The sequence below is a fragment of the Furipterus horrens genome, unplaced genomic scaffold (assembly GCF_987537825.1).
Source record: "Furipterus horrens unplaced genomic scaffold, mFurHor1.1.pri manual_scaffold_11, whole genome shotgun sequence".
In the NCBI taxonomy this organism is placed as follows: Eukaryota; Metazoa; Chordata; class Mammalia; order Chiroptera; family Furipteridae; genus Furipterus; species Furipterus horrens.
The window spans coordinates 83,261,710-83,276,482 of record NW_028327181.1 but is presented as its reverse complement, the minus strand read 5'-3'; the positions used below and the strand labels follow the sequence as shown (position 1 = coordinate 83,276,482).

At 47.2% G+C, this 14,773-nt stretch overlaps 1 protein-coding gene across 2 annotated transcripts in view; it reads left to right on the top strand.

Annotated features, from left to right (window-relative positions):
* Positions 1-14,773, top strand: part of YPEL2 (yippee like 2) — a 34,277-nt gene that overhangs the window by 13,590 nt on the left and 5,914 nt on the right. The gene's annotated exons all lie outside the window — the stretch shown is intronic.

Sequence of the window (14,773 nt, the reverse complement as noted above, 5' to 3'; positions counted from 1 at the left end):
TTCTAATAATGATGACAGTGGTCATCATTTTACTGAGTGTTTTAAATGCCAGGCACTGTACTGGGCACCTTTTATGTGACTCACATCTTTTGTCTGATACCAACCCAGAGAGAGATGTGCTACGATTGTTCCCTTTTTCAGATGAAGAAAGCGAAGCTTAGACAAATTGAGTCGACCAAGGGGACCCATCCAGGAAATGGTAGAACCAGAACTGGAATCGTGGCACGACCCCCAGTCCATGTCCCTGAGTGCTCTACCACATGGTTTATTTCTTGCTCCGAATTAGCAGAGGAACCCAGCTCAACCTCCTCTCCTGGTCTTTCCCAGGCTGTCTGCCGGACTCTGAAATCTCCAGGTAACTCCTTGTTCCTGGGGCTTTGCACTTGGCCACACATGGAGCCCCAGATTCCCTCTGTGTGTGCACGGTTTTTTAGAATACCATTTCCTGGCTCCACAGAACCACGGCAAACAGGACGGGGTGGGAGAGGAGCACAGGTGATCCTCAGCAGGGACGGAAGAGTCGCTCTTTTTAAGCTGGTTACTGATGAAGTAACTCCCTTTGCTCCCGAAACCAGAAAGTAGAGGAACTCAAGGATCAGTAGGGCTCAGAGCCCTAATTAATTTGTGGTCCAACTGGGTCAGGGGGAGTGACCCTGTGCAGTGGCATGGTTTTTTTGTTTGTTTTTTTCAGGCACACGCATGCCCGCCTCATTAGAGCAGAGTTCTGCAGCACTGAGGGGAGAGGTTCCAGCTCCCCTGTCCCGCGGGGGGAGTTAGGTCTCCTGTGAAGCACATGTCTGCCTGCCCAGTCCCTTCCTCCCTGGCTCCCTGGCTGGGCTCCTGCTGGTGTTAAGTTGCCCCAAATACCCCATCTCTAATTTCCCGTCCCGAGGCACAGATCCCCCAGCCAAGGTGCCCTTGCAGCTGAGCTTTCCCAGGCTGCTCTCTGACAGATAAGCTCCTGAGAAGAGGGACGAGGGAGGGTGGAGAGGTGGGTAAAACTGGAGCAGCCTGTTGGTCCCTTTGTCGCGGGCCCAGCGGCTCCTGCAGCTCCCCAGGACTGTGCTTGATGGGGTGCTGGCTGCCTGCCTGGCCCCAGCCCTTTCTTGGCCGATGGAACTTGACTTGGCCGAGCCACAGTTGGACATATGCTTAGGCTTTACCTTAGGGTGGGAACTGGAGGCAGAAGGTTTGTAAGTGTCGAGACAAGGAAACTCTGTGCTCAGTGTGTGGGTTGGGAGAACGCAGGGGCTCTTGAGCCAGGCTCTGTTCCTTCGTGGTCTCCCGCAGCCGTGCCAGACTCCCTGTCCAGACCTCGCAGGGAGGTTTCGTTCCTTGGGCTGGGTGGGCCTGAGACATGAGGGCTGCTCCCAGTTGGGAGCGGGAAGGCGCCGGCGGACACAGGGTTCTTGAGCCGGGGTGGGCTGCGCAGGCTGGGCCCCTGAGGATGGAGGTGAAACCTCTCTCCTTCAGCCAACCTGTATCTTGAGTAACAGATTTACCGCTGGATGAGCTGGTTTTTAATTCACCTTTCTGAAGTGCTGTAAGTGGTTAAAGTAAAGACGGGAGTGACCAGGAAGTTTGCACAGCTCGCCCCGTTTGTCTTACCACTTTGGGGAATGAACCTGTGTCCTGGACTGAAACTTCCACCTCTTCTCTTCTCTGTCACTCACAACCAGAGCAAATACCTGGAACCTGGTTAGAGGGATTATGAATTATGTTATGTAGAGTTAGTTGATATACCAAACAGTCTCAGGTAAGTTCCCCAAGAAGAGGTCCCCAACCATGCCTCCCACGCTAACCGTGTAGGCCACGGTGCCAGAGTAACAGAACCCAAGAACTGGGCCTCTGTGTATATAGGTTGGTACCCAGAATATATTGAAAATGATAACCAGAATGTGCAGAGACTATTGAAAAATGTGTGCAGAAAGGTAGCAATTAATGTTTGTCTTGGAATAAGGCTGGCCTCTGCCTTCTCCCAGGAGCCCTGGCCTGGGGAAGATGATTAAAAATAGATCTGAGTAGCACTTCCTGCTTGGCAGATGGCTGATAGCAAACATTGGGGCTTGCCGCTGACCTTTCCTTTCTGAAATCTGCTGTGTTTCCATGATGCTAATTGAGTCCCTCTCCAGACCTAATCAAAGAGCTGGCTCAAAACAAAACAAAACAAAAAAAACAGGCTTGTTGTCCTGGCTGGGCTCAGGCGTGGAGCAACTTGAAAGCGCTGGAATTTGCATGGCAACACCCACTCTGTGGTCCAACTGGCTGGTCCTTGTTTAGAAATGAACAAGTTCTGCTTTCAGACGTTCTCTCCGGAGCTGCTGAGAACCCCACACCCTGTCCACCGCCATCAGTGAGGAGAGATCAGTGGATGGGGAGCGATGAGAGTGCCCTGTGTTTGGACGGGTGCACAATAGACAATGCCCACAACTCACTTCAAAACAAAGTAGGTGTCCAGAAGAGAGGGGCTTCTTAAGATCTGGCTTCTGGGAGTGGCTCTGTCCCCATTGGCTATTGCCTTGCCTCCCTTGGAAAGCACAGTGATACTTGAGACAGTGCCCTAAGGTGGTATCCAACCGGAAGATAGAAGCTGTCTGTTGTTTTTATGATTATACATAGCAAGCATCTAGGGACCACTGCTGACTTCTCGTGGAGCTATTCTCACCGAGGAAAGAGATTGGGACATAGACAGGCTGTGCTAAGTCCGCAAGGTTTTCTTCAGCCTTCTTCCTTCCTTTCCAAGGAAAGCCCCCTGCTGAATCACCCAGTGCCCACCTAGCATGCTCTCATCCTCTCTGGTCCCATCCATGTTGTCAGAATCCCTTTAACATCTCTAATGTATTAGAGCAACATACATTGTTTTGTACATATTTTATGTATTTTAGTCCCATTTTCTAGTTAGCTAGATTGCAAGCACCTTCAGGGCAGAGCTGACTTGCTATATTCTCCATAATGCCTAGCAAAGTCTCTGACACAGCTGCTCGTTAGGTATTTGTTGATTCATAATCATGGAGATACAGTATTCCTACATATGATTACACCACAAGATTCTAGTCATAGCTCTATAACTGGACATTAAATTCCCCCCTCCCCAATCTTTTAATAGCATAGATTACTTTAGTAGGACACAAAACTTTTTTGTCTGGGAGATGGTTTTTCCATGCTGATATTCTACAATGGGCCTGAGACCTTGCCATTGGTCAAGGGAGAAGGTTGAGCACCAGACTGTGCGAAAGGGATTTAAGTGTCTGTGTCTTGAGGATGAGAGTCTCAGGGTGAAAAACCAGGTAAAGTAGATCAGCTGATGAGTGGGGAAGACCCTTTATGCAGATAAACAGGAAGTTGAAAAACACAAGGGAAGAGGTCTGAGTCAGAAATGCTTCATGTGCAAGGCGTATTCTCTCTAGAGAATATGGACTCATAAGATGTTCAGCCTTCCGAAGACCTTACTCAACCCCCTTATTTCACAGATGACATAACTCTCAGCTCAGAGGGTCGGGGATCTGTCCAAGGACATCGTGCTAGTTGGAGGCACGTGATATAGCTTTGCTTGGCAGGGCTGGGAGTGTATAAGCTGGGAGTTCTGATCCAGTCCTATGACGTTTCCATAGGGAATACCAACAGTTGCCGGTGCCCAGCTTATGTGCTTTGGCAAGAATCTTTCTTACATATGTTCAGGTCTCTTTCTTAAGAGCTCTTTGGCTGTGATTTCTTCAAGCTTCACCATGGCCCCCTTACCACCATGGCCCTTTTAAGTAACACGGGTTCTTCTTCCTAGCCCTCCTCCTAAGCCCAGGCCCTGGGGCTGTGCGAATGCAGAGGCCAAGTGTAGGTCTGTGCTAACCCTCGCCCAGGAAAGCCTAACTCGGGCCGACTGCCCCGGCTGGGAGAACACGCTGCCGAACCTGCTGCGGTTTCTGTGCAGCTGCCGGCCCCGTTGTTTAAGGCGGGCTTTGTGCTTCGGGTGGCATTTCAGACGAGGAACACCTAGTAGGAAATGAAAAATCAGGTTCAGAAGGCAGCGCCGACCTTGATGACGATGAAACCTTGCCACATATGGGAAATTCGAAGGAACTCATAGAAGGAAGGGTGCTGTCATTTACTGAAGGCCTGTTCGTTGCCCGCCATTTTATTTTCTGAGAGGTGGGCATTATTATCCCATTTGGCAGAAGAGGAACCGGAGACCAGAGAGGTGAACGCGTCCACAAATATACAGTACAGAAAGTGCCAGAGCTGGGAATTCAGTCTAGTTCATCCACCTACTTAATTCTTTCATTACACCAACGTACTAAACTGGGAGGCGGTTAGCCCATAGAAGAAGCCTCGATGTGGGCAAGATAACAACATTAAAGCTGCTGTTTGGCACCCAAGGGTGTAAAGATGGAGGATTCAGGACTCTGTCGGGAGACGGAGTTCATTCAGCTCACGTAGGAATGTTGGTGCTTTTAGAGCTATTGGTGGTGAGTTTCCGATCTCTGAATGTGCTTAAGCAGAGGTTTGGTAGAAATGTGGACAGTCGGGTGAGTGGTTGGCTTTTGGAGCTTCTTCAGATCTCAATAGTCTGTGAAATTAAAACTAGATAAAGTCATACGCATGTAGTGTTTGGTTTGAGACCCTCCACGTATACTCCATAGAGTAGGAGTCCCGCAGACTGCAATTAGTTATGTGTTTGTCTTTTACAGTCTCCTCAATCCTTCTTCTGGGTTCTTTACTCAGTCTTTGCCATGAAATTCAGGTGCCAAAGAAGGAATTTTTAAGGGGCTTCTTTGCTTTTAATTATTTTTTCCCATGAGTTGTTAAAATAAGAACCATTCATTCAATAATGAGCTGGCAAGACTGTGCAGGCTGGGATGCAGAGAACATCCCTGGGTGGTTTACAGATTTAATTTTATCCACTCAATCAAGAGTGACCAAACTCTCGTGAAGTGATTCACCCTCACACAACTCACAGGAAGCTAATTAGTAGGCCAGAATTCTAATTTATTAATTTTTAGTGGAACAGATAATCCTGAAAACTTGAACTATGTGTTATCTTCCTTGAAGGTAAAACCCACTTGAGCAAGAGAATTAGATTTAGGCATTTCCTAAGTAAATATGGAATCAGAGCCGAGGAAGTCAAATATCCTGAGAGATTTTCATCCATTTTGATGACTTGATCCATCTTCCTTCATCAAGGAGACAGATTTTCCAAGTTGATGTGCTCCTGAAAAATTTGGGGGCTTGAAGTTCTGACTTTGACTTACAAGTTGTTTGTAAAACTGGGGAAGTCACTTGACCTGCCCTGAGCTTTAGATTCCTCCTCTGTTGCTTTGGAGGTTGATTCAGTTCATATATGTGAACATCTTATATATGTGTCAGTATTAGTTTAATTCTGTTAGGCTCCTTTCTTTTAGGAAGTCACTGGGACCACACTCTTGTTATCCCATCTTCACTCTCCTCTAGACCTTGGAGCCAGACTACCTGGGTCTGTGCTGTGTAGTGGCTGTTTGACCCTGTCTTAACCTTGCATCTGTAAAACGGAGATGATGATTGTACCCACCTCATTAGATTGTTAAGAGCATTAAATGACTTGGCTTACATAAAACAACTTGAATCTTGCCTGGCACACAGTCAGCGCTATATAAATGTGGGCCGTTGTTGTTCCACAATTTAAGAGCCACCTCAATCACATCTGTAAACCTTTTCCACTGTCACCCGAGGGATTGCTTGTTAGGAAATGATTAAAAAGCCATCCCCCTCCATAGCTTCAGTCTTGGAAGCCTTTTCTGGCCTTTTTGCCCAGAGTGGTTGCAGGGAAAGACTTACCTAAGAGGGTTTGTGGGTTTTGCCAGCTGACTTCACAGACATCTTTTGTGGTGTAAGGACGCTCTCGTGTACCAGTCTCCAGTTGGCTTTGGAAACAGAAGCATAGATTGAAACATAAATCTGAGAAGTCGGTATTTGTCCTTTCTAGATTTATTAATTTGTATTACCTTTTAAGTTTCAGCCGCTCATAGTGAATTGTTTTCAAAGGCCTAATGGTTTTGAGAGACATTTGAGCACCATTATTTTAGTCCCCTTGAGAATCTAGCTTTATGCGTGAACTGAACTGCAGAGGGCCCAGCTATTAATGACTTGTTGCCATCACATCCTGATTCAACACCTCTCCTCTGATGAGACCAAGTGAGGGCGACGTGCCAGGCTTCCTTCTGCAGAGGACAGGCTCGTATGCTTACGGAAATTCCCTGCTCTTTATCCTGTGGGAGAAGGCGTGTTTTCCAGGCCTTCTCTATGGAGAGCAAAGGGGGCATGCAGGCAGCTGAGCGCTGGCGGCGTCTGTTTTCCCACCGGCTGTGTGTTTACATTGGCATCTCCCGTCCTAACCGTTTGCCACAGTCTAGAGAGCCTGTCCATTACTCTTGGCTCATCAGAGAACAACCACACGGCACCCAGCCACATCTGAAGCCCTTGGGGCAGCTGGGCGAGGTGTGGGGGGAGCGTGGGTCTGCAGCTGCAGAGGGGTTCAGAAGAGGGCCTGGGGAAGCTCTGGTAGACACCCAGCCCTTCCAGACTAGTCATCCAGCTCCCATTTTAAATCCTGGAAGCCTGGGGTGGTTTGAAAGGAAACAAACATTTATTAGATACTTTTTATGAGCCAGATACTGTGCTTTATGTCCACACATTTATTTAACGCTCACTGCGTCCCTTTGGAACAGGCGTTCTGTTTCTCCCTTTTGTAGACGGGACCTTGAGGCTCGGAAAGATGAAGTGTCTTGCCCAATGTTACACAACTAGGAAGAGCTGGAGCCAAGGCCTCCCTCGCTCCAAAGCCTGCGTCTCTCTGCTCCACATCAAGCCGGCGTGACACCAGGAGGGAGCGGACCTCGCAGGATCTTTCTCTATTTTGTTTCTTTATTCTGGGTCCATCCCTGAAAGCAGGTCAACAGGAAGGTGAACTTGAAAGGTCTGAGAATTAAGAGATCCCAGCATCTCCCCCTTTCAGCAATAAAATGTGGCACCCACACTCCCCGCCACCTTTTGTTTTGGGCTTTTGGGTTGTTTCGTGTGAGTGTATGCTCCCATGCCCTTGGAATGTTATGACTTCGCACAACAGATATTTCCTCCTTGAGAGCCAGTCCCTACCCTGCCCCTCCCTGCATCTGTTTAGGGGATGTGAGGTTGAATGAGACCTAGTGGAGCTCAGAGCCCTGGAGGAGGCGGGGTGGGGGTGGGGGTGGGGGCTTGGGGGTTGGGAAGAAGGTTGTGCTTCTGCCCCTGGGCAGCGCACATGGCCTTTCACCCCATTCGGAATTTCTAGACAGAGAGAGGAAAGCTTTGCTAGGCCATCAGCACATACAAATGGCTTTGTCCTTTCTCTCCTAGTCTTTCCTGGTGACCTGTGTCGTAGTGTGGAAGTCATACAGAGTCGGGAAGTTCTCCCTTATAATTAACTCAGGCCTCCTATTCCCATCTCAGTCCATTTCCTCTTGTTCTTACTGCAGAGAAGACGGGAAAAATCCCCTTTAATCTCCTTTTCCTCTTACCTAAATGATCACAGTTTCTTTTTTTAAGTTGCATTACAATTCAAATTCTGGGAGTTCTCATAATTTTCATTGTTCTTTATCACCCTTTCCACTTTCTCCATATGCTTCCTCAGAGTGAAATCCAAACAGGATCCAGTATTATTTTGCTTGGGTTTCAGCTCTTTGGAGCAAAACCTGTGGCTTACATGGACCCTAAATAGGAAACCCCACCAGGTCTAATGATGGCTGGAGAAAAGAATGAGAAAGGGAAAAATCCTGGCCTGACCCTCCCCAGCCTACGGTCACATCTGTTGAAGTTGGGGCAGGGGTTTTACAAATCCTCTTTTGTGTCACCACCTAACACTTATGTGAGATGGCGCACACAGTGTAGTATTTAGTGCCTTGAGCAATTTCATAGAGACAGAAAGTAGATTTGTGGTTGCCAGGAGCTAGGGGCAAGGGAAATGGAAGGTGACTGGTAATGATGGGAGATTTCTTTTAGGGGGTGTGAATCAGATAGTGGTGATGGTTACACAACCTTGGGACTATACCAAGAGCCACTGAATTGTACACTTTAAAAGGTGACTTTTATGATAATGTGATCTACATTTCAATTAAACAAAACTCAGCTTCATTCTGGGCCAATACTTCTGTTATAGTTATATAATAAATTCTGGCAACAGCAATGAAATTCACACAGTGCCTTGAGGTCAGGGAAGTGCTTTCTTTTATACACATTATCTCTTTTGTTCTGTGTACAAATCTGGTGTGAATGTGAACTGTTTTATTGTTCCCGTTTTACAGATTAGGAGATCGAGTCTTAGAGAAGTTATTGGCTTGCTCAGGTTAGAACCACAGCTAGTATATGGCAAAGCCAGGGCTCCCGCTCGGTCAGTCTGCCTCTTGGAAGCCCGTGTAATTGAAACTGGGCCTGTGGACGGTAGGCTGGAGCAGCAGCCACCAAGTGTTTCCAAGGAGTCACAGGACATCATGAGTGGAAAGGATCGTGGGAAGCTTCGGTCCCATTCCTCCGTATTTATGGAGACATTAAGTTGCAAAGAGTGAAAGACTTGCCTTTTGTCATAATGGAGAAATGGGGAGACTAAAGTCACCCAAGTAGATTAGAATCAGCCTTTTCCTCTCTGGCCAATGAGGAAACATAGGGAACTGACCTTTTTACTTGGCACTTGGAATTTTACTTGTTTTACTCACTACTTTCTGTGAAAGACAGACATGGTTTCCATCTACACGTGTAAAAGATGTAGAAGCTGAGAGAGGCTAAATAATTCTTCCAAGGTCAAGTAGCTAGTAAGCTGAAGTTGTAAAACCAGAATTTGATTCTGAATTTCTGGTGCCAAGACTAGGTCCTTTAATCATATGCAGATATGCATCTATTTCAATAGCTCCCAGGTGGACACCTGCCTCCCTCATCTCTCTGTGCATCTCCTGAGGCGCATGCTCAGTTGACCTTCCCAGAGTGGGGAGGGGACCTATGTCTGAGAGGCTCTGCCTCATGCCAGGGGACTCCGTGCCTGAATGTTCAATATACAGGACTCCAAGGTGAGGACCTGTGCCTGTCACCAAGGGGCAGGAACCCACATGTTTGCTCTACTGCCACCTCCCCCAAAAAGTATTTGTTTTTCAATGGTCCTCCCCCTTTTAAAAGGAATTGCTGTCTTCCAGACTTTCAAAGGGGCCAGAAAGCAGTGGTTTTGGTTACTAAACAGGAAACTCAAAGCCCTTTCCGTTCCTTTGAGCTGGCTGGAAGGGCTGGGCCTGAGCCTGAAATGATTACTTGCCTATAACAGACAGAAGAAAAGTTTTGTGTAATTTAAAACAAAAACAAAAAACCTTTTCTGGAGCCCCAAATACCAGTCTGGGCTGACACAGCACGGGAAAGAGCCACCTTGTTGCCTGGCAGCAGTGACAGCAAACAAATGTGCCTGATGGTCTGTTCGGGGCCTCCTGGCCTGAGGCTCTGTTTGCTTCATTCCAGTTGCTTCCTTCACCTCCTCTCAGTCTCCCCACCTCTGGTGCCGCCCTCACTCAGGGGAGTTCCAGGCAGGCCGGCCCCACCGGATACAGGGACCCAGCGGGGCCTATTCTTGCCTGTGTCTGTTTGCAGGGTGCCTGTTGCTCCCCATCGCTGTTTCCCCATCATTGCTGTTGACGGGCCAGGGGCCCCAGGGCTGGAGCAGCTCTGCCCCCAGGAAATTCAGGGCTCCTGAGTGCTAGGCTGAGGAACAGGTTCAGAGACACTGTCACTCAGGGGCCACCTGAGGAGATGCTGCCATCAGACAGCCCTGCTTGGCGCCGGCACCTTTTGCAGAGTGTGGCCTTGGCCAGCGCACTGTCGGAGAACGAGCCTGCAGGAACGGCGGTGGCCCTGTGGGTGCCTCCGGGCCTGGCTGGCGCTCCTCTTCTCTGCCACGTGGCTGCCCTAGCCCCACTTTCTAGGAATTGTCATCTGTGTCAGGGCGAGAGAAAGGTCCTCTGAGGCCCTACCCTGGAGCCCCCAGAACAGTGGCCTCCAAACTTGTAAAATCACACACTCTTGTCAGGAAAATGTTTGAGCATGTACTTCTAATAGGTACACTTATTGCATGAATGGTATACGTGTGCTGTTACGGAATATGTACATAATACACATATATAAAAATAAAATTTTAATAATTTATGTAATTTTAAAGTATGGAAGAAAAATGAGACAATTATAAATTTGTTTTTAATCTTATTTTAATGTAGGTATACTCTTTTATCGGCCTGGCTGGTTTAGCTCAGTGGATTGAGCGTCGGCCTGCGAGCTAAGTGTCGCTGGTTCGATCTTCCAGTCAGGGCACATCAGAGAAGGAAAACTCTGACTCCAAAAAACCTCCGCTGCCTTGCGGCATACCTCTTCAGGGGAAAGGCTAAGGGAGTAAACCCCGACAGAAAATCCGGAGCCGGAGTCCCTAAGGCGGTTTGACGTTGTAGTCAACACCGGCAACTCCGGCGGCGCACCTGAACCCAAGCTGTATCGACTCCGTCTTTCCCTTGGACCCTTCAGCTGCGAAGAGATGGGGGGTCTGCTGCATGGGCAACAGCAGACCTTCCATATTACCCTGCCCAGGCTCTGTAGCTTCAGCGTCATCGCAAGATGTCGATTCAACACGGGAGGAGACAGATACCATGTCACTCCCGAGTCGGACTGCGCAGCCATTCTCGGCGGTGCAGATGGACTCTTAAGAAGCTACACCATCGTCTCTCGAGTCGGACGGCTGCCGACGACGGCTCTTTTATTTTTAACAATCTTGTTTATTACTTTCTGATATAGTATTCAAAGGTATGTCCCAAGCAGAGTACATTTCAGTAATTCATTTAAAAAATATTTTTGTTTTTATTGATTGATTTGAGAGAGAGAGACAGAAACATTGATTTGTTTTTCCATTTATTTATGCTTTCATTGGTGGTTGATTCTTGTGTGTGTCCCGACTGGGGATTGAACCAGCAACTTCGGTGTATGAGGACAATGCTCTAATCAAATGAGCTATCCAGCCAGAGCTCAGTACTTCATTTTTACAGTTTCCCTCACTGAAAACTTAGAAAGGGAGATTGAAATGGAACATCAGTAGCATCTTTGTGCTTACAAAGGTCATGATCCCCGTTTTCCAGTCTGTCCGCCAGTGGCACGAAGGTCTGCACTGAACTTTGCGGTTGCTCTTGCAGATTTTCAGAAAAGTGGTTTTGAACAAGGCTACAAATCCCTCTAAAACTCCTTGTTTGGAATTCTTTTAAATAGATAAGGAAATTGTTTACAATTCTTTCTTGTACAAATAGAGGAGTACAGAGTAAAGTTATAGGAATTTTTAAAGATGACTTATTTTTAAAAACTGGATTTTTAAAAAATTATTTTTAATTCTACACACGATAAAATTCACTCTTTGGTGTATAGTCTTATGACCTTGACAAATAGTCTTGTAACCACCCCCACACTCAAGTTACCAGAGCAGTTCCATCGCCCCGTTAGCCCTTTGTAGTCAGATTCTCCCCTTTCCCATAACCTTTGGCAGCCACTGATCATCTTAGCCTAATGCATTTCAGATTCACTCACATTGTTTATTCTTTCACCAATTGTGAGACACCGAGATTATTTCCAGTTTTGGATAATTACAAATAAAGCTGCTAAAAACATTCTTCTCTAGGTTTTGTGTAAACATAGGTTTCCATTTTACTAGACTATACAAAACCACCAAACTTCTTTTTAAAGATTTTATTTATTTCTAGAGAGGAAAAGAGGGAGTAAGAGAGGGAGAGAAACATCAGTGTGAGAGAGAAACATAAATCGGTTGCCTCTTGCACACCTCCAATAGGGGACCCGCCCGCAACCCAGGCAAGTGCCCTGACCAGGAATTGAACTGGCGATCTCTTGGTTTGCGGGATGATGTCCAGCCTACTGAGCCACATCAGCCAGGTCAAAACCGCCACACCCTTGTCCAAGTGGCCATGCTGCTTTGCAATGTAGGAAGGTTCCAGTGGCTACACATTCTTGATAGCACTTGGTTTTGTCAGTTAGAAAAATCGTCGGCAGCCGTCCGTCTCAAGAGACGATGGTGTAGCTTCTTAAGAGTCTATCTGCACCGCCGAGAATGGCTGTGCAGTCCGACTCGGGAGTGACACGGTATCTGTCTCCTCCCGTGTTGAATCGACATCTTGCGATGACGCTGGAGTGTCCTCTCCAGTGAAGCTGAAGCTACAGAGCCTGGGCAGGGTGATATGGAGGGTCTGCTGTTGCCCATGCAGCAGACCCCCGCTCTCTTCGCAGCTGAAGGGTCCAAGGGAAAGACGGAGTCAATACAGCTTGGCTTCAGGTGCGCCGCAGGAGTCGCCGGTGTTGACTACAACGTCAAACCGCCTTAGGGACTCCGGCTTCGGATTTTCTGTCGGGGTTTACTCCCTTAGCCTTTCCCCTGAAGAGGTATGCCGCAAGGCAGCGGAGGTTTTTTGGAGTCAGAGTTTTCCTTCTCTGATGTGCCCTGACTGGAAGATCGAACCAGCGACACTTAGCTCGCAGGCCGACGCTCAATCCACTGAGCCAAACCAGCCAGGGTTAGTTAGAAAAATACAACATTCTAATATATATGTAGTGATATCTCACTGAATTCTTAATTCACATTTCCCCTAATAATTAGTGATGTTTGAGCATCTTTTCAAGGGTCCATTCGTCATCTGTTTATCGTTCTTTTGCCCACTTCCTTATTGTTGAGTCTTGAGAGTTCTTTATATATTCTAGATATAATTCCTTTATCATATCTGTTATTAGCAGATATATTCTCCCAGTCTAAGTCTTATTTTTAATTCTCTTCGTGTCTTTTTCAGAGCAAAAGGTTAAAATTTTGAAGTTCAGTTTAGCAGTAAATAATGTTTCTGCTGTAGTAGTTAAGATAGCAAGTCACAAAGAGTTTCAATATCATCCATTTTGAATTAGTTTTTGTATAGGCATATAAAGTTTAAATTACAAAGATCATACCAAGTGAAAATATTGCCAAATACCAGTTCTCTCCATAACACGAGTTTCTTTTTGAAGAGGAGTTATATTTCCATTAAACAGTCACCTTTACTTGGAAGGGACAGATATAGTGTGTTTATTTTTTTTTGGAAAATATTGCACAGTAGCCTACTTTTCACCACAAAGTCCCGCTAGTTTGGAATGCGCATCTTTTTGCAAAAGAAAACTCTCTAACTTTACCTTTTTAAGTTCTTCGATGAAACTCTGTGTGGTACTTTGTCCCACGAAAACTTGCAAGGATCCTACTCTTCAAAGATCTGCTTCTGTGAGAGCCGTCTCGTTGACGTCCTGTGAAACAGGGGTAGTGGTATTGGCACCACGCTGAAAGCAAGGGCAGAAGCACACCCCCCCCATACACAGTGAGAGCCCCATACTTCTTTTTAGACACATATGACACACACTAGCCCAGGAAAGATCCCAGTGGCAGTCTATATCTTATGACTGTTTCAGTGAAACTTTAAAAAATATATATTTTATTTACTTTTATAGTGAGAGGAAGAGAGGGAGAAATAGAGGGAACAAAACATCAATGTGTGGTTGCCTCTCGTGTGCTCCGAGCTGGGGACCTGGCCCGCAACCCAGGCATGTGCCCTGACTGGGAATCAAACCAGTGACTTTTTGGTTCACAGGTCAGTGCTCAATCCACTAAGCCACACCAGCCAGGCTTCAATGAAACTTTTTAATATAAAAATAAATAGGTAAAATTCCTAGTATTTTTCCTACCCTGGGAGGCTGTCTGGTACACCTTCTGGGGATACTGCTGCCCTGAAAAGTCTTAGGATGCTGCCTCGCACATAGTAGAGGATCCGTGAATGTTTGAGAAATAAGCAACTTCTCCTGTCAGAAATGGGGAAGCCACGGTGCTTCATGTTGTCTCTTTCCTGTCTGCTTTCTTCAAGAATTTGCTTTCCCATAGCCACCTTCTTCTAAGCTCTGACGTGAAAGGTCTTGGCAAATGCTTTTTAGGGACTGACACTCCTGTTATCCATGTGTAGGACCATGGAACCATGAGCGAGTATAATTTTGGAGCTGGAAAGGGACTTAAAGGCCAGCTAGTCCAAATTCCTTCCCAAAATCAAATAGAAAAGGAACACACAGGGAACAAGAGGAGTCCAGAACACAGGTGCCGCCAGGGTTCCTCTTCCTGGGAGGTCAGAGGGAAGCTGAGCTGAGACTTAGGGTTGGTAGGTGAAGAACCGCCCCATCTGAGGGGACATTGTGGGCGGAGTTGGTGAAATCCAGGAACTTCAGGTGGTTCAGCCTGACTACAGCAAAGGCTACCGTGGAAAGGAGCAAGAGAAGAGACTGCAGAGGTTGGTGGGGCCAGATTGTGACGCTCTCGCTACCCTGGCAGCGCTCAGTGTCTCTGCTGTAGGGTTGAGCCGACAGGTTGGCCAGATCTATAGTCTGTGTCACTGGGACTCTGTCTCATCCAAGCACTTGGCCTGGACTTCCTGGTCCCAGGTTTCAGGGCTGTGATCCTCCTATTCATGCTCAGTTCTAGTCTGGGAGCTCCTGTGTTCCCCAGGGGTGTTTCATGACCCAAAGGAAAAGAGAACTGGTTTAGGTTTGAGCAGCAGCTGGGGAACATTGGGAGCTGCACCTGGGAGCGAAGGCCTCTTGGGTGTTTGGGTGTTGGAGACCATCAACAATCCAGCTGCCCCCAAGGCCCCTTTCTCACAAGTCAAGAATTCTGCCTTTCTCTCTGGCTGGCGCCACTGATCCC